Consider the following 19880-nt stretch of genomic DNA (forward strand, 5'->3'; position numbering starts at 1 on the left):
ATCCCTCTCCCCACAATCTTTGCCACTGTTTGAGCACCTTCTGAGATTGCTCATCTGTCTCTTTGACTTTTGAAAAGGCAAGGGACATAGTGACAGGAAACACAGACTCCACACATCCTCCTACTCCATTCCCACTTTGTTAAACTGAGAAGTGCCATAAAAATATTTCCAATAATTCCGTACATAAAATATTATTCAACTAATCCTACACTGCCTGCACTGAATAGTTCAAACTGTTGGTGCTGGACATGAATAATATTTACATTTTTCTACAGTTACAATCCTAACTGTTTGATCAGAGCAGGAAAAACATATACCAGTGTGAATATAGTTGAGGATTACATTTTGATCAGAGTAGTATTTTGTTTTTTATATATTTGGGGGGGGGTCTAAGTAATTTTGAACTACAATATATATTATCAAATTCACACAGTTGCACAACTGATAATTTAATAATGAAATTTTAAACTTTCATTACAGAATATTTGCAAAACAAAGGAAATAGCAAAAAGGAGAATTTCATTGCCAATGTTTTCATTTAAAACATTTTGCTTTCCCCTTCCAACTTTTCATATTTCATTTGACAGCTGATTTCTCAACACTGCATTATTAAGTATGTAAACCCTGCTATACAGAGCACATAGTTCACCCTTTTGTCAAAAAGGCTGCTTTAAACATTTCAAATAATGGGGCCTTTCACACAATCGGGTGGGTGCGCTGGTGGGCAAAAGGCAGGGTTAAGCCTATCTTCCCCACAAACGATCCCAGACTGGCTCCAGCGGCACCGCACCGCTGCACACACGTTCACAACGGCAACCAGTGCAGCATCCCAGAGGCTGGGAGAATCCCACAAAGCACCACTTGAAGTGCACGATGCATTGTGGGATTCCCCCAGGGGATGGGCGCTCTAGGTGCCCATCTCTGTGTCATGTGATTGCAAGCAACCCATGCTGGCATACGATCCTGGAGCCTGGATTAAAAGAGTGCTCGCTCCATTAACTCTAGCTAAAAGCCAGGCTTGAAAGCCGTATTTGCCACCACAGCAGCGCTGGGATCCATGTGGATCCTAGTGGTCCTCATAGGCAGCCAAGCCCAGGCTTGGCTGCTTGTGAGAACAGCCTCAATATGTATATGCTATATAAGTGCAATTTCCAATCAAGGGCTGCGTCGGGGTTATCGCCTCCCCAGGTGAAGAGCTCAGCATCAAATGGGTTGGTACCAGTGTGGATGAGGCATAGCCAGTTTCTTCTCTCAACTTCTCTTCATTACAATACAATCACTGTTCTATGCAGTACTGCCCCACTATCCTTGCTCAGCAATAGGGGAACGTTCATGGCCCGTTAGTATAATGGCTATTTCCCATCACCACCATGCCATCCTGCCATATCATGTACCTCTTGAGGAGTTTCTACTTAAGTCCTCTGGCCTGCCAACAGGTAGTGGCCCAGAGCCTCTTTCCTTTCTTTCTCTAAACTCCATCTCCTGGGTCAGTTGCACCGAGAACTTGTCCACTAGGAGCCGAAAAGTGCATGCCCCTTGTGTCCCACCCAGTGTTCCCTCTAACAGGGATTCTCAGATGTTGTCGACTACAACTATTCCCCAAGCAAAAGCCATTGCAGCTGGGGATTCTGGGAGTTGTAGCCAACAACATCTGAGATTCCCCGTTAGAGGGAACACTGGTCCCACCCGCATTCTTCCCAAGCCAGGTGTGCTGCACTCCAGTTAGTCCAGCGGGGACTTCCTCCAGGTCCTAAGGCATTCTCCCATTCAGGTCATTTGGTGCTCCTGCTGGGCTCCCAAGAGCCTGGCTGATTCCTTCACAAACTGGGCCTAGTTCACAAGCGGCTTAATGAATTTTTATGCATATAAATTGTCAGGCACTTGCTTGTGGCCACAGTCTTCAACTGCCTCCCTTCCTCTGCTCCTGTCCAAAGCCTAAGGAAGTGGCCTCAGAAGTGCTGGGGAGGGGGTTGTCACCCTGTCCTCCCCCAGTGGTTAAGGAAGAGGGGTCAGTCCACTCCGCGCCAGGAGGCTCTAGGGCAGAGTCAGTCCCATCTCTCCTGACCTCCCCATCCCTGGCCATCTGAGCTCTAAATAAAGCCCTGTAATTAGGGCAATCCTGATCACCCTCTTCAGACTCTGCCCTCTCTAATCTAGCTGCCTCCCTCCTTCAGCTGTCACCCGTCTTACCAGCTGTTGAGGCCCTGCCTTCTCCTTGTCACCCCCAAGAGGCCAGCCCGGCCACAGTCCACCGGTTCCCGGGCTTCCTGGCTCTTCCTGTCAGCCAGGCAAAGTCCCAGGCAGCCAACTTTGACTGTACCCAGGAGCGGTGAGGCCTCTGTCTTCTCAGCCCCACAAGTGGGTGCGTAATTGAGGCCTCTCACATCTGGCAGGAAGTCCTGGCAGAAATTAACATAAATTCGGGCAGGGGGTCAAATACCCAGTACACCACACCCTCATGTGTGTATTGGGAGGATACTAAGACCCACTGTGGCAAAATCCAGATGTGACCATCACATGCCTCAGGGCCCACACTGACTGAAATGAGCAAACCAGAATAAGAAACCATGGTTTGAAATGGGTTTCCTAGTCTGGTCTGGAGGCAAACTGGCATGCAGTAGTTTGTCCAAATCAGACATCAGGGCTATCTACAGTTATCACAGAACGCAAGAGAAGGAATTTGAATGCATGCGATTGAAAAGAGTAGAACACACAGGTTTGAGGGGTAGCTCCGATGGCCAAACCATCTTTTGACAGCAACACTTGAACCAGGCCTTTTTTCCCCCTGTGAAAAGGCTTCTCTGTGTCAGAAAATGCATGTTAATATTTGGCCCTAATACCATGGGAAAATAAAATCTGGCACCTTTTTTGGAGGCACTGTTTTTCTTCCTTGAGCAGAAAAAGTATTTTTTTACTTGAAGCAAGTTTGCAGATCGCAAATGTGGAGTGGCCAAGGATGAACACCAAAAACTATCTTACTGAGCACAGCACAAGGATCAGGTAGGACTGTCATCTTCTAACCTTAGGGGTTAGAAGACCCCTCCCTTTAGCAGGTGTTTAGCAAGAACTGTACTTGCCAGCCTTTCTTAGCCTTCCAGATATTCATTTTGTTGTATATTATTTCAAACGTCACAACTGCATTTGTTTGTGCATTATAAATCATTTATCCTCTCTGGACTTCAGGAGCCTTCCCCTTTAGCAGTCAATTACAGAGCATCTATGAAAGCATCTATTTCTATACAAGTCAGAGTGCAAAGAATTGCAAATAGTCAAATGCACATTTCACATATTACAGCTGAGCAGTCCAGACACTGCTACAGATCTGAGGCAGTCTCGTTGTTTTGCTGCCGTGCTTTCATTGAAATCTGCGGTGTAAATATTAATGGGAAGCAGAAGCAATGCCAAGATGAATCAAGTTGTCCTATAATTACATTTATGAGTAGAATGGTTTTTAAAGATATACACACCCCTCACGGACAAAACACTGGTAATAAAATCTTCTCCAATAAATTTAGCATGGCACGATCATTTTCAGCCATTATAAATAAAGCAAATCTACATCCAAATAGCCAGTGTGCCTCTGGCCCTACTTTTATTACAACAACAAAAGAGATGTTTGCTGGATACTCTGCGTTGACACATACTATTTGGTCCCTCATCTGACTTTATATAGTTGAGTTGCAGGTTTAGGCAGATTTTTTTCCTTGCCATGAGTTATTTAATCTAAAGCCCTTGCTAAAAGCAAACATATTTCAATAGTTTGGATTAACATTTCAAGGCACAATGCCTCACTTTTCTTTTTCCTTTCACACTCGGAGTGCTATACATTGTACATAAATCTCTAAAGTAAGGACTCTACTACGTACATATATAATTGACTGTTAGATGGCTTTGGAAAAAATGTGTAGCAAACCCAGTACGGGCAGAAAGCAAAGGATGCATTACTTAAACATGACAGTGTTTGGGGCATTTAGACTTCAAACCAACTTGGTTGCTAAGCCTCATGCTTGAAGTTTAATTAGTGGTATCTCAAATGCTATTTCTATAGCTGATTAATATTTTACTTAACTGCAACATAGAAGGCAAAAATACTCTGTTTGCACAATAGACCAAAATAATCTACAATTCTACAAATGAATCCTTTCAGCCTTGCCCACACACTCACTCCAGCAAACCCCTGGCAAATGCAGGAGTTCTGAGGATTCCTCTTTTGATTCAGTGAAGAACAGGTCTGTGTGCGTCCTTTGGCTGGTAAAGCTTCTTCAGTGCACCCGTGAACCTCTGGATCAGAAACACAGAAGCTCATCTACACATTCTCTTTTATGCATACATATTTCTTTTGCTCTAGCAGTACCTGGGACATGGACAACTCCGAAGAAGCTGTTATTACAGAAGTATAGGAAATATTCCACTTTGTTACGCCTGCTTTCAGCACCCACAGGAAACCCTCAAGGACAAGCCTCTATGTCTAGTTTATCAGTCCATGCTGCCTGGTGTGGGGACAGACTAAAAGCCATGTGGAACTAAATTAATGAAAGTAGCAGCAGATACCAAGTGGAATGGAAAAGAGAAAGTTCACAGAATTTGCCAACCTACACTACACCATCGCTGTTAGCCAATTTTAAAGACTAGCAAGAGCACTGGCGGCTGCCACTGGGCAGTAAGAACATTAAACTACCTTTCTCACTGCCCCACCCCCAGCTGCCCTTTAAAGGATTCCCCCATCCATTTGCTTGTACAGGGGAATCCTCACTGGATTCCTTTACAAGTATAGCCCCTCAAACCATCAAACCTGTTCAGCCAAAAAGACCACACCACCAGTCAGTTGGTTGGACCGAACTGGTTCGGGAAGAGGTGGTTCGGTTCAAATTCTAACTGAACCACCATTTTCAATTCATGCACACCCCTAGCCCTACAGGCCTATTTGCACAGGTTATAGGCTTTCCAGACCACCAGACCATTATCTGTTACCTGTTATCTGTTGTCTTGTTTTTATGCCTGTTTTATATGTTTTTAGCTTGATGTTTTTATTGCTTGATGTTTTTATTGCTTTTATTGTATGTTTTAATTTTTGTAAACCACCTTGGGGTTTTCTTTTAATGAAAGGCGGTATAGAAATGTAAAAATAAATTTAAAAAAATAAAAATCTTAAGCAGGGAGGAACCAACAGCTGCCTGCAGTACACCAGAAGGAGCGGGAACAATGTGGGAGAGAGAAGACCAGGCTGGAATAGATGGGGGCCAAGTTACCCTTACAAATAATAGGTAATGGCATCCCCCAGATTCAGAAAGCTGGGAACACAGTACCTAAGAGGGAATCAACCCAATTAGTGGCTTAATCGATGGCTTAGGCCCTGGAGTCCATTGGGCTGCTGCATACATCCCCAAACAAAAAGGCTGAAAGAAAAGTCAAAACCTCTTTCTAGCAAGCGAAAAGTGACAGAATGAAAGAAAGAAAAACAAAATGTCTCTGTGTAGGTTTTGCAGTTGACACTGTGTAAGCAAAGAGGAGGAGGGAGTGCAGTACAGCTACCAGCATTGGTGGTGCACATAACCAAAAGCTTGGTAGCATGTGCACCACCAGGCACTACTGTAGTTATGGCCATGGTACACACTGAATAGCCGGCCGGCCTCCCTATTTCTGGCTGGCTGGCCTGCTACTCTCCCCCGCCTGCTTCCCCCCATCCCATGGTTTTTGGTTGGCAGGCCAGCTGGCAGGCAAGCTGGCCCACTATCTCCTCCCGCCTGCCTGCCTCCTCCCACCGGCCGGGCCAGCCCGCCGTCACCTCCTGCAGCCGCCGGCCGGCATCCCTATTTTCTCCCCCATCTCTATCCTATCCACAGCTACTTGTGAACTCTCACAAGAGCTGCCACACATGGGATTAGCAACAAGTATGTCTAAGAAAATTAAATATATAGATTCTTCTAGATTATGCACTTTCACTTATGAGTTTCCATGATGCTCACTAATACCATAAGAGAATTCAAATATGCAGGACTAAATTAAAGGCAATCAATGTTGCCTCCCTATCTCCCAAATATTGCAAAATATTTGTTTCAGAGGAATTTATACTTTTTCCACTACAGCATATTTTCAAAGGAAATCACAATTTTAAAAATACACCATTATCTTGAAATCACAGCTAGCAGATATCTTACATTTCTTTTACATCCTTTGATCTTGTTTTGTAAGTCCAAGTGGTCTATACGGAGAATTAGGGATCACTGATAATTTGTAAGATCAAGAAGCAGTAGCACAGAAATGAAGGCATGGTTGGTGAATTGGAGAGGCAGCAATTTACATAGCAAGATTACGTTAATGATCTCTCTGGTCAACCTAAAAGCGGATGAGGCTTTTAGTTAATCTGAGCAGTGAACTTATCCTATAACAAACTTTGTATTTAGCTATGAATATAGCTATGAACTGGGGTCACACAGACTGGGTTCACATCACTGAAACACAGGTATTGGACATTACAAAGCAAAATCTCTTTCAAATCTATGATAACACCTCCACAGGAGATATTCAGTATACTCCAAATGTCTGCTCATATACAAATAAACTTTATTAAAAATTCCTTAACTGATTGCTTGGAAAGGTTTGTATGAGAAACGACAAACATAATGCCTATAAAACAGATGCTACCCGAATGCGTCTGTGAGGCAGGTAGCAAGGACAGGCAGGCACACACCCTTAGTGGGAATGGAGGTAGGAGAAGGAATCCTTGGAGGGGAGGGGAGCATCATCCTGTCTCACCACCTCCCCACCTGCCAAGTTGGTTCAAACCACACATAGTGGCCGCATTCACACGTAATGCCAAACTGGAGGCAAACGTGCTCAAGGTTTCAAATCATAACTCCAAATCGTGCCACAGATGTTTGCCAAACTGCAGCCTGACAAACTCCAGTTGCAGGAGAGGGGAGCCCCTCTCTTCTGCTTGGCTCCGAAGCAGATCCCAGCAAGTTACATGGCCAGACTGTGAGCAAAGCGTCACCACATCAGCAGGGCAGCCACGATGGGCCGCAATCTCAAAGGGAGCATGCTGAACACAATCGTGCATTTGGGGGGCACTCTGCCCACTCTCAGCATGGAAAGGACATTTAAACCCATTTAAATTCCCTGCCTTGCCATGCCATGGCAGTGTTTCTTCTGCCAGCGATGGCACAGCCGCCACCCCACTGCCAAGTAGCCCCGCACCCCAATAATCCCACACAAACACGAATTCTCAGGGATCCAGGTGGAACTGTTATTCCACTTTAATTAAGGGGGGGGTAGCATAGAGATGAGGGAGGGCAAAGGGTGCTGAGATGAGGAAGGGCAAAGGGTGCTGAGAGATGCTGCAGACTATGTCCCACCATAACCTTGGATAATGTTGTGAGGAGTGACCCTCAGCAAAGCAGTCCATGAAAACCCAACTGAAATCCACTCTCCTGCAGCTTGGTGCCGAGCAGGCTAGCCTTCTCAGGCGAGAGCCAGTCTACTGGGGAGACCAATGCAGCTGTAGGGGCACTAGTCAACCCACCGACTGCAAGTTCACGAGTTGAGATGGCCAACCCACCCACCAACATACCAAAAGAGCCCCCCAACTCTCAATGGTAAAAAGTAGAAAATATTCTCTACGAACTCCCACTTATCCATCTGAAGCCTTGCTCTCACCCAGAGGACATCTAGATGCCCCATGTGCCATGGCCTGGATGCGTGTGCAGAGGGGAAGGGGGAAGACACTGGGACAGACCTTAACACCCATTCAGAATCCAAGGGCCAGGCCCGGCGTTGCATTGTATGCAGATCTGCAGGCATGGGGAATCACGGAAGAGGGGAATCTTCATTCTCAGATCACCACTGCACAGCGAGGTGACCATTCCAGGGTGCTGGCAAGGGTGCACGTGTCAACATGGGCAGCTGGGCTGGTAGGGGGCATGCTCTGACAGCTAATTGGTGGCAGTCCCCAAGACAAGGAAAACAGTCTCCAGGGTATCCTTCCCCACAGCTTCCCTCCACAGAGCAATCTGGCCCGATATAGAGCCCCCATGGCCTGACACTCTCATGAGGGAGGTATCCGTGGGAGAAGGGGATGTTTTGCACTCTGGTATCATGTCTGAATTTGCTTGGCAATTCTCTCCCTTCCCCTCTGATGGTCCTTCTCATGCATCATGAGTAACGAGGTCTAGGGATGTGTCTGAACCAGTTCGAGGTCCAGTGGTTCGGATGGTTAATCAACGGGAAGGTTACCTTTAAGGGACCAGGAGGGCACTCTTACCCCCACCCCCACCCCCACCCACACACACTGTGTTTCCCCTGCCAGCGCTGTTTCCAAAATCTCTGAGCAGGGCAGCAGCATACCTTCTTGCCACCCCGGTCAGCTTCAGACCAGAAGTGGCCAGTGTGCATGCACACATCACATATGCGCATGAGCACCGGCCACTTCCGGTAGGACTCTGACTGAGGCGACAAGAAGGTACGCTGCCACCCTGAGAAGTGATTTGGAGCACAGAGCCAGCAAGGGAAGCGCAGCGGGGGGTTAAGAGCACCCTCCCGGTCCCTTAAAAGGTATGCCCCCCGCCACCAAACCATCCGTCAGACAGTTTGTGCACATCCCTAATGAGGTCTACCTGTATTATAATGTGTTATCATAGTTTATGTAACCTAAGAATCGTTAAACAATATTTTACTTACATAAATACAGTATAACTAAATAGTCTCTCAGAACCAGGTAAATATTACCAAGAAGAACTGGATATTAAGAGGATTTATATTCTGGAATGAATGTGCCACCAACTGTTTTCAAAGTTCAATCAAATAAATAGCATGCCATTCCTAATATGCTTCCTCCTCAATTAATGCATGTTGCACAAACCACATTCACTTAGCTTCAAACTTCACTTTTCATCTGGGATTTATGCCTTCTCTCTTTCTTGAATATCTTACACTCTTGCCTCAGGCTAATCCACCTCTTTTGAAAGCAAAGCTTGAATTTAACAGCTTTGCCTCCTAGAGACCTAATGATAGATGTCAAAAAACATATAATTAGGATTTCGTCCAATTAAAAAAAAAGAAAGAAACAAGACTTAACAGAATGTATACATTATGCAACTTTCCCATATTAGACCTTTATGGAGGAAACTTAGAATGCTTTGAGAATTGGGAACAATGAAATAAAACTCCTGTTATGCAATGCCTCATATGTTTTTAGGGAAAGATAATATGGTCCTTCCCATCGTAAAAACATATCACACACTCAAGTTTCATGAAGGTAATAGCCCTGATCAGGAAGTATTTGTGTACAGTGGCAGAAAGTACATGAAGATTTGCCCATGAAAGCAATGGTCACTACTGATCACTCACGGGAAGAGGGCCTAGGAGTAGTTTCCTAACCCTCCAAACTGCCAGTACCGTATCAATAGGACCAACCAAGGGTGCAAATGCAGAACTAAACTCCTTTCAAAATAGATCTCTCCATATAGCCATCAAGTCTGGATGTTGAATTTCTTTTCATACAGTACCCTTTTTCATAGGTGTAATTTATTCCACAAATACCCCTTTCCAGGTCAGGAAAAAACATGTAGAAATATTTCTGTTTGGATTTATATAACACATTTTTTCAGATTTGTAGATATGAAAATGTGGTACTTTTCATTCTATTGGCATTCAAGATCTATAGATTTGTACAAACACAGTTTCTCATATGTTAACATCCACATATCACAGATCAATATAAACTAATCTTTTACATCTTTTTGGGGGGGAGGGGGGCAAAAACTCATTCTTGTCACCAAAATCTAACAACCAATGATCTCCAAAAGCACTTCAGAAAGCGTCACTTGCAGTGCAATCATTTTCATATTTACTCAAGAATAAGCCAACTGATTTCAGTGACGTTTATATCAAAATAAATATGCAAAAGATTACAATCTTAACCTTAAATTCAAGTTCAGATTAGGAACTCAGCTGTTTCACATATTCTGAATACTGAATGAATTGACAATATGATTTTAAAAGAAAATCCCACATACATTTAAAAATGATTTTTTGCCCTCCAAATTAATTTCACTCACTGAGATAGGACACATCAAAGCTATATTCATTTCAAGAGTCTAATGGCTTATGTTTGCATTAGAACTATGTCTACTTTATAAGAAGATTTATAATGACGGTTACCTATCATTAAAGAACATGCTAATCACTCCAATCCACCTAAAGTTTAAAAAAAAAGTCACCAGGAAAATATATGTAGCAGATACAAAAGCAAACAAAACCCATTATTCTCTTTCTACAAAACAGCATGTACTGTACTTCATTTATTTATAACAAGCTACAAATCTTAAAATGTTAAGATATATGGATTGTGCTTTTGTTAAGTTTTTAAGTTCATACAAAAGTAGAAATAAATATTGAACATTTCAAATCAATACTACTTTTACAAATTTAGAGGCTGTGCCCACTCAGAAGTCAGCAAATTCTCCATTTTTTTCCTCCTAACAACTGAATCAGATCTCATTAAAGTTTGCAATCATCACTGACAAATCAGTACTATGGATACATCCCAAACAAGGCATCTGTCAAAGATGCCATAGGGATTCTGTAGATAAGCTGCTGTAGGAATTTTAAGGAAGGAACTAGATGATTCATGCAATTCATCACAATTCTATGGTACTGTTGCAGCTATTCACCTATCTGGCTAGAATTATTTACACACAATAATCTTAGCTGACTAGTCTTTAGCTAAAGTTAAGCTTGAGACTACAGTGCAACCAGGCAGCCCTTCACAGGATTACAGAAAATACAGGAAGTCCCCAACTTACAAACAGGTTCTGTTCCAGAAGTTCGTTTGTAAGTCAAGAGTTAGCATTTTAACTTGGAATGCATTTTCCCATAGAAACAATGTTAGAAATGCTGGTTAGGTTCCCAGGTGAGCTCACAGAAGCTGATTTAAACCATAATGCAGTTGAAATACTATACATTTGCAATTAAAAATAGTTTTTTAAAAACCCAATACTGTTGCACATAAATAAAACTGGAGAATTATGAAATTGAATAAGAAATACTTTTTTAAAAAAAACTTACTTTGAATGCTGATGTTGGAGGAAAGACAGCTTAATTTGAGGGGAAAGAGCACAGTAGGTAAATGGAGACTCTTCTGGAGATTCCGAAGGGGACCTGGGCATTTTGTGGGGAGCCCTAAGCCAAACCCTTTCCCACCAGTGCAGTGGGCTGCTTTCCAGTTGCTGCCACGGCCACCGCCTCTGCCTTGTGTGTTGAGAGAACTTCCTTTCCACGTGCTACTGCCAGAGGACCCCGCGCGTGCAGGTGGCAGCTGGAGGAATAGGAAAAGGACACACAAGGCAGAGGAGGCGCCACTAACCCAAACGCAGGCCGCTGCTCTGGAGAGAGGCAACTTTCAGAAAGAATTTAGCCTGGGGGTGCTGCTGCTGATGCACTCACAGAGCGATTTCAACGCTCTGGAGCATACGCAGCTGCCAGAAAAGGAAAAGGGCATGCAAAGTGGGCAGCCAAAATGCAACCCACTGCTGGAGAGAAGGCTTGGAGCTCTCCCTGCAACCACTGGGGGGTCTGGGCAGCCATGAGGTGGGGCATGACTGTGTGCACCACCTGACTGTTGTTTTTGGAGAGCAAGCTGCTGGCCACTAGGGAAGGGACGTACTGTACTGAAAAGCAACTTAGTCAAGTGCATTGTCTTTGAAATGGGTAGGGGAGTGCGAGCTGGCTCGACTTTGAGCCGTCGTCTCGAGGGGGGTTGGGAAGAGCTGAACCGGCTCAAAAATCACTGGTAAAGGGGAATCTGATAGGAGGGGACCAGGGGCCCTAGAGAAAAAGAGTTGGGGCAGGAGGGAAGTTAAAATGAACTTCTATTGGCCACCGGTGCTGTTATCCCGAGGCTATGCTGTGCTGAGTCTGAGCTATGCCATGCTGTTACCCTGTCTGTATGCCAGGATTTATGTACTATAGACCTTGGTTCATATGGGTGTCCATATGTTGTGGAGTCCCTGTATTCCATGGAAATTAACAATATGATCTGTCACATTTAGGCAGACATAACAGAAAATCTTGGTACAAGCCCCAAACAGTGCATAATAAATCCTAACCATAGTTAGGGAACAAACCAGGATCTGAAATGATGGCTTGATCCTGTTTTGTTTTTCCCTAACTATGGCTAGAAGTAAATCACAATACCTCAATTTGTGGAAGTTGAAAATGGTAAAGGTTTCACTTTCTTCCTCTCACATATGAAAGAATAGGAGGAGGAGAGCCCAGAGGAATGCACAAGCCCACAGCTCTCCTGGGCTTACTTACATAGCAGAAAACCATGGTCATGGTCTAAGGCATTTAGCATACAATCCTATTTGGTTTTTAAACAAACACTAACCGGAATAAAGATATGCCCCTGCCTCTCTGCTGCACTGGTGAAACACAATGCTGTCTGCTTCTCCAGTGTAAGTTCACTTGATGGAAGCAACAAAATGGGGTGGACTTATGTGCGTGGCAGGGGAAGGAGGTGAGGAAAAACCCTATACTCTCTCTATTGACATTCCACCAACAATGGCATAATGTTATGATGTTACTCCAGAAGTGGCACAAGTAAAAAAGAAAAAAGTGAGAGGAAGGTTAAAAACTCCTCCACCACCTCCTGCTTCATCCATAGCACCCACTTGGCCATGACAGAGTACAGAATTCAGTACTTCAGCCAGTCACAGCACACCTAAGTCCTATTCAGACTTTTTAAAAAGCCATACCTGAAAGCAGGTCTGGAAATCCCACCTCAGCGCATCACTCACCTTGTACTGCTCATGGTTACCACAGCATTCATCTGAAAAGGCAAACGTCATATGGCATTTGCCTCTTCAGATGAATGGCACAGTAACAATGAACGACGCAGTAGAGAGGGTGGGTGACATCCCAGAGCAGTACTTCCGGACCCACTTTCGACAGTGTAACCAGGTACATTTTTTAAAAATTAAAAATTAAAAACTGAATATGATTCTAGTCCCATATGTAAACCTGACAGGGAGACATTCAGGTACTAGGGAACACAGCATGAGGAGAGAGAGCAATCTCCCTAGCCTCATGTTGTACACACTTAACGAGTATAAAGGTGAACTTTGGTTAGGGGAAATATGGAGAAAAGGAACTTTGCACAGTCTGCTGACCTTACAGAAGAGCATTTTGCTAACACATGTCTCCCCCAAACCCTCAGGAGGACTCCACGGATAGATACCCAACTATAACTACCACTCCACCACCCAACTACAAGGAATATAAACCCCTGTACAGGTAAGCCCTTTCTAGTGGAAGAGCACATCCACAGTTCACTTGTGTGACAATCTGTCCTTGAACAAGGAAAAGGTGCTTTAAGGAGGATGTGACCAGTGTTCCCTCTAACAGGGATTCCCAGATGTTGTTGACTACAATTCCCATAATCCCCAGTCAAAAGCCCTTGCAGCTTGGGATTCTGGGAGTTGTAGTCAACATCTGGGAATTCCTGTTAGAGGGAACACTGGATGTGACATTCAACTGTTGGGCCGGGTGAGCTATTCTGTAGACTGGGGAGTATGAATTTGATTTCCAAGTTTTTCTTTTGTTTCTGTCTTGGTTATTGCTGTCCAATCATGCAAAAGTGAGTTTGGCTTATTTCTCTTGGCTCAGCTCAAACTAGCTTGCCTGTTCTGTGATCAGCTATCAACTCTTCCCTATCTGGTCATAGCTGGAGCTTCCATGGTGACTTGTCTAGATCAGGGATTCTCAATGTTGGGTCCCCAGATGCTATTGGACTTCAATTCCCATAATCCCCAGCCCCAGTGGCCTTTGCTTGGGGATTCTGGGAGCTGAAGTCCAATAACATCTGGGGACCCAACGTTGAGAATCCCTGGTAGATTATTCTTACCCTGGCAAAAAGGTGCTTTCCTGCAAAAGGGTGTTTTGCTTCCAAAAAGAACATCAATCCTTGCTCTAGAGAGGCCTGTGTGTTTGTTGGAGGTGCCATGTCTTTCCCAGGGAAGCCATCTTCCTTCCCTTTGTATTGGCAGAATACAGGAGTGGTTTACCATTGCCTTTCTCCCACGCAATATGAGATGATGCCTTTGCCACTGTCACTGAAGTGAGCATCCGCTTCCAGAACCTTCCTATATCGCTGCTGCCCGATATAGGTGACTACAAATTTATATTTTTTAGGCACAGTCTGGGTAACACACTGGCGAGGATTCGAACTAACAGCCTCTTGCTCCCTAGGCAAGCTGCTTCCCCGCTGAGGGCTTCTTTCAGCTCTACTTTACTCTTCCTTTTGCTGGAATGCCACAGATCAGATTACAACTACATCAAGCCAACATGAAGCCAGCGTAGCTGAGACACTAACTAGAGCACAGGTGGTCCTCTCCATCCGCAGTTCCAGCAACTGTAGTTTCACGTATCCGCAGACAGGAATAAGAGCCCTGGTTTCTTTAGCTGCAGTGCGAAAATAAGCTAAAATTCACCTATTCACAGTTGTGGGGTGGCAAGAAATCTTCCGGTGTCACTTCTGGCCACCAATTTAGAGCACGGAGCCATTTTAAGTCTCTTTTTTAAAAAAAACATTGGGGGGGCAAAAATGCAGCTAATTTGACTGGCATTTCTGGAGCCCTGCAGCCTTGGAGAACAAGGTACTGGGCATTCCTACCCTTATTTCTCCTTCCTCCCCACTTTTTAGGCATTTTTCTGTTCGGAACCCAACTTCCCATAGAGCTAAAGTCTTGTTATCCATGGTTTCATTATCTGCAGGAACAGAACCCATGTGAATAATGAGGGCTACCTGTATATGATGGTGCAGCCTATCATCAGCGTACTCTTTGCTGAATAGATATATGAGGAGTTAAATGCAGAGACATGTATCTACTTTGAAGCCCAATACACAAAGCCAACCTAATCCCAACTATAAAGGATGATTAAGACTTGCCAGAGTCCACTCCATCTCACACTGTAACATCAAGTCTTCAAGATTTTGGGAGGGAGACAATGGCTTGGAACTAAAGACCCATGAGCTGATGGGAAAATGTATCAGTATTGTTCGGACATTTCTGCAAGTGCTAGAGGAAGACTTCTCACAATGCAGTGCCACAATGTGTTGTGGGTTGTGCTTATGTACAAGAAACGTAGTGCACAAGGAACATAGAAGTTGCAGCACATAGTGGCTCATGAAAAGGCCTTGAATAGAGCTTAAACAAAATATTGCACAAATAGAACTTCTCTTTTCTCACAGTGTTCTTCTGCTAGGTCTAAGTTTTTCCACTAGTCAAGTATAGATTTAGATTTCATTTTTCTGTCAAAATGTTTCAGTATGGAAATTTTTTACCAACCCATTGAGAGCAAAGGGACATTATGTCTTATGCTATGTCAACTTAAAGCATTGAGTTAATTTATACCATTACTTTAACATATGACTCTCCCACTTTTTCATATATGGAAACTATTCACACTAGCAATCTTAAACCTTTCAGAAATTTGAAACTGGTCTGTTGTCTCTAGCGCTCAAATGTTACGAGTATTTAAAAACCTAATCCTAAAATGAAACTTTGGTACCAGGTCTTAGAAGTTAAGCTCACTGTTATAAAATTAGCCTCAGAAAAGTCCAGAAAACTGGTGGGAATAAAAATATTGGATATGCAGAAACACTAATAAATTTTGAGACTTCTTTTTTCAAGAAAGTTCATCAAAACCAGAAGCTTATTTGTGGGAGAGTATAGAAGAGACAACAGAAAAACAGAAGCTTATAGATTATCTGTATCCCTCTGAGCTTGCATCCTGCATTTCCTTGGGGATTTGAATCAGTTTCCCACATTCAAACCCAATACTCTAGCCATTGTATTATTGGTTCTGGTTTGTGTCCATCTTGGAATAATGAATATGGAGACTTCTCTGAAGAAAAACTGTGGATTACTAGTGCTAGATTTCATTTTTCTTTTGATTTTTACTCTACCATCTTTTTTGTGCTTACTTTCACATGTGAGGTAAGCAATGATAGCTGCTGTAATCCTAAACATGTTTTCTTGAACTCTTCCTCTGAACTTAATGGATCTTCTTTCCAAGAACACACATTTAGGAGCAGATTATATTATTCACTTCTTATAAAAAGGAGTGTTGACTTGCCCACACAATAATACTATGGCAAAGGACAGACCTAGGACACTAAGTCTCCAATTCCAAATCTAATTTTCTGTAAACTAGACCACGCTGGGGACTTAGCACACATGTTCCAAACAAAAACAGAAAAATAAATCTAAGGAATGTATTTCAAACGGATCAAGGATGATCTTCAAAAAGAAGCAAGACCCTCAGCAGTCGTTAGGAAAATGCTGTGATGTACATTAGCCCTTTCTAATTTCTCATAGTATTCATCAAAAATATTTAAAGTACAGGGCATTTAGTAAAACTCCCTCCAGTCATGTAACTGGCAATGAAACATTCATGCACCTAATACATAATGTATTATGTATTTATGTATCCAAAAATACATAATATATTGGGCTTCTTTCCTTCCAAGATTTCATGGTGTTGATGACAGATCACTGAAATAAGAGCACAGCAACCTTTTCAAATGTCAAAGATTGTCATATTCCTGTTAAGTTCTTTTCTTACTTTTAATCAGTTTTAAAATTTTCGCTATAAATTTCCCACCCTTTTTCATATCTTGTCGTTCATAATACTACATTAAAGTGTGAGAACTCGTCAAGGTCTGAATTCATGTAAGACTTCAGGCTTGCTCCACCAGAATGCATTTCAGGGGCAAGTACTCCCCCCTCCCCCCACAAAGAAGTCATACGCACAGCCCTGCAATCCTATGCATTTTTACTCAGAAATAAATCTGAGTACGTTCAATATGGGCTTATTCGCAAGTCACAGAACAGGACTGCAACCCTAACTGTAAATTGCAATACACATCCTGTAGCTTCATTTATTTATAGAACCATACATATGGATTTTAAGTATATTTATCCAATTTGTTGAATATCAAAAAAACTGCTTCTATTCTAAAGAGTCGTTTCTAGCCATTCTACGGTCTTCTTTTTCCTTAAAAAAACAAAACTGCAGATGTTTCTGTAGCAACGTGATTCAGTTATTCATCCCAGAAGTTTGGTTTGTGAAAATACATACACTTTTTAAGCACAACACTGGAAATATGCAGCTTCCGGTAACTAAGTCCTGAAAGAGACCAATCCAAGGAATCCATCAGCATCAACAGGGAATACTTCCTCAGCTTTGTTATTTGAATGCACCTGTATCCTAACTGGAAGTAAGTTCTACTCAATGAGTGTGCACTGGGACAGCCTGCTCCTTAAAAGAGAAAAAGCAGGAATGGGTCAAACAATTCTCCCTTCGAATCCTTGTAAAAGTAAAGGTAAAGTTGTGGGTCGAGTCCTGGCGACCAGAGAACCATGTGGTTTTCTTTGGTAGAATACAGGAGACGTTTGCCATTACATGCATGCAGTCCTTCCAAGATGCAGGGATTGTAAAAGCTACCCAAGCTTAGGCACAGAGACAAGAGCTCTTCCACCTGTTTGATAGCCACTCTACATTCCCTCCTGTTACACCTCCGAGAAGCTTTTAATTACCAGTTTCAGCTTAAGAAGTGTATAATTTAGTACGCTCCTACCAGAGTGGCCCAGAAATGATTTTTGTCAGCTCTGAAGCTTTCCAAGAATAAACCTAGATGCCTTGTTAAAATAGTGGCTAGATGATACCCCCAAGTAGGTGAGTGGGGGGAAGGGAGAACTGCGCGTGTTTCCCCTTCTTGCCCCGAGCAGAATTGTCCACTTTAAAAAAAAAAAAAGTGAACTCCTTTCCACCAGTATTATCCTATGCAAATACACACACACACACCCCCAACACACATACACACACACGAGCGGCCGCGTGCCAGGAGAGGAGGCGTTGCAGTTCCGATACCCCCAGCCAAAGAGCCAAAGAGTAATGCAAGCCCCTTGGAAAGAAATGCATGCTAACAACGAAGCACAACAACGCAGCCTGGGTCCTCAAGTGAGAGAAACCGGAGAAGTGGGCAATCCCGAGCCAATCAATGGGCATTTTCTCTCCAGCAGCCCTGCTTCTTCTCGGGGACGTGGCTTTGCTGCCACAGCGTGCAAAGTGCGAGCAGCAGCAGGAAGTCGTGGCGGAGGGGGAAGCGCCTGTCTCCTCTCGCGGATACACAACACACACTCACACAGAGAGACACTGACCTTTGCAGATCCCGCTTTATCTCTTCGCTCTGGGTCTGTGACTTGCAGAGCTGCCCCAAACTGCCATCTTCTGAAGGAGCACAGCGAAGGACCTGGAGGCAGGAGAGAAAAGTTACCTCAGCGGCGGCGGCTGCTGCTGCTGCGGTTGGGGCTTTACATGAGCATTGCCCAGACAGGCAGCAGGCGGCAGAGCGAGCGTTGTGCAGGGCGGAAAAGCGAGCTCGTGGCGAGAAGGAGGCGGCGATGGGGAGGGTGGGACGGACGGAGCACGGAAGCAGCAGCAAGAGCAGCGGCGACAACGAGGGGCTGAGCGTTATGCTCGCAGCCCACCGTGGCGGAGACTCGAGGAGGATTTACTAAAAATAGCAATCAATGGGGGGGGGGGGGAGGAGGCAGGCCGCCGGATCAGCCAACACGCCCCGCCGCCGCCCGGAGGAGAGAGGAAGAGAGGGCGAGGGGAAAGGCTGGCGGTGGGGATGGGGAAGGCAGAACAGATGGGAGAAGGCTACGCAGGGGCAGGTGTGGAGGGGACTGGGAGGAAACGCTCCCAGACCTTTTCTTCTCTGCATCTCTAGCGCCGTGCAAATTTTAAATGGAAACTAAGGAGTGTTTTTAAAAGACGCTCTAAAAAGCTATATTTACATTTTTATCCTGCCTTAATTCCTCCCAAGGAACTCAGAGTGGCATACAGGGCCCTGCCTGCGCTTTTTATCCTCCCAGTCTCCCAACCACCTTGGGAGCTACCTCAGGCTGATATTTGTGACAGAGGCAAAAACTTGACGGCAGAGTGGGAATTTGAGCTTCTGGGTTAAACCGTCTAACTACTACTCACACACCGCACTTTTGAGATGCATGGTTGGATGTGTTCATTTAGAATAATAATAATAATACTTGTGTGAGATTTAGCAAACAAGTTTCACTCCATGCTTTGGCCAGCTGCAAAAATCGAGCCAAAGACCCTTCCTCCCCCGAGGTGGCAACCCAAAGAGTGTATTAACAACACACACCTAACACTCTGGTTTAATAGTCATCCCCTTTCCTCAGGGAACTTCAGAATTGTATTCTTGTGGAGAGATGGGGTGAGTTTTATCTAACCAGTAAACTCTCACTGGCAAACTAGCTCTAATAGTGGTTCAACAGCTTCTTTTCACACATATTGTGTGTTCCTATCTTCCCCAATCACTTATAATGCCATAGGAACATAGGAAGCTGCCATATGCTGAGTCAGACCATTGGTCCATATCCGGGGCGGAGCCACCATTGGGCGAACGGGTTCAAAGAACCTGGGCCACTACCAACCAGGGGCTGCGAGTGTGGCATCAGACACGGGGGCATTGTTTTGGTCCCAAACGGGGCCCCGTGTGGGGGCGAAATTGGCCCATGCTGCATTGGCGGCACAGCCGGAGTGACTCTCCCTGCCTTAAAGACAGGGAGAGCTGCTCCTGGTCTCGCTGCTCCTGGTCTCGCTGCCAACGCAGGGGGCAATCGATCTCCCTCCCAAATAGGGCCATGCAGCCCTATTTAAGAGAGAGATCGGCCTGCACTGCATTGGCAGTGCGGCCAGAATGGCTCTCCTTGCCAATGCAGCGTGGGCCAATCTCCCTTCCAAACAGGGCTGCACAGCCCAGTTTGGTATGGAGACCATGTCCCCCGTGTATG

The 19880-nt window shown here is 44.4% G+C and overlaps 1 protein-coding gene across 5 annotated transcripts in view; it reads right to left on the reverse strand.

The window, feature by feature from the left end:
- HDAC9 (histone deacetylase 9) overlaps positions 1-19381 on the reverse strand; it is a 670023-nt gene extending 650642 nt beyond the window's left edge. For 3 of the 5 annotated variants that reach the window (XM_053261018.1, XM_053261001.1, XM_053261003.1), the window contains exon 1: positions 18222-18529. The gene's annotated coding sequence lies outside the window, so the exon portion shown is untranslated. Of the gene's footprint in view, positions 1-4165; positions 4263-18221; positions 18530-19228 lie in introns of those variants that run through there. The other 2 variants (XM_053261002.1, XM_053261004.1) reach the window with 2 other exon arrangements.
- Positions 19382-19880: the final 499 nt, after the last annotated feature.

The sequence above is a fragment of the Hemicordylus capensis genome, chromosome 6 (genome assembly GCF_027244095.1).
Source record: "Hemicordylus capensis ecotype Gifberg chromosome 6, rHemCap1.1.pri, whole genome shotgun sequence".
Taxonomy (NCBI): domain Eukaryota; kingdom Metazoa; phylum Chordata; class Lepidosauria; order Squamata; family Cordylidae; genus Hemicordylus; species Hemicordylus capensis.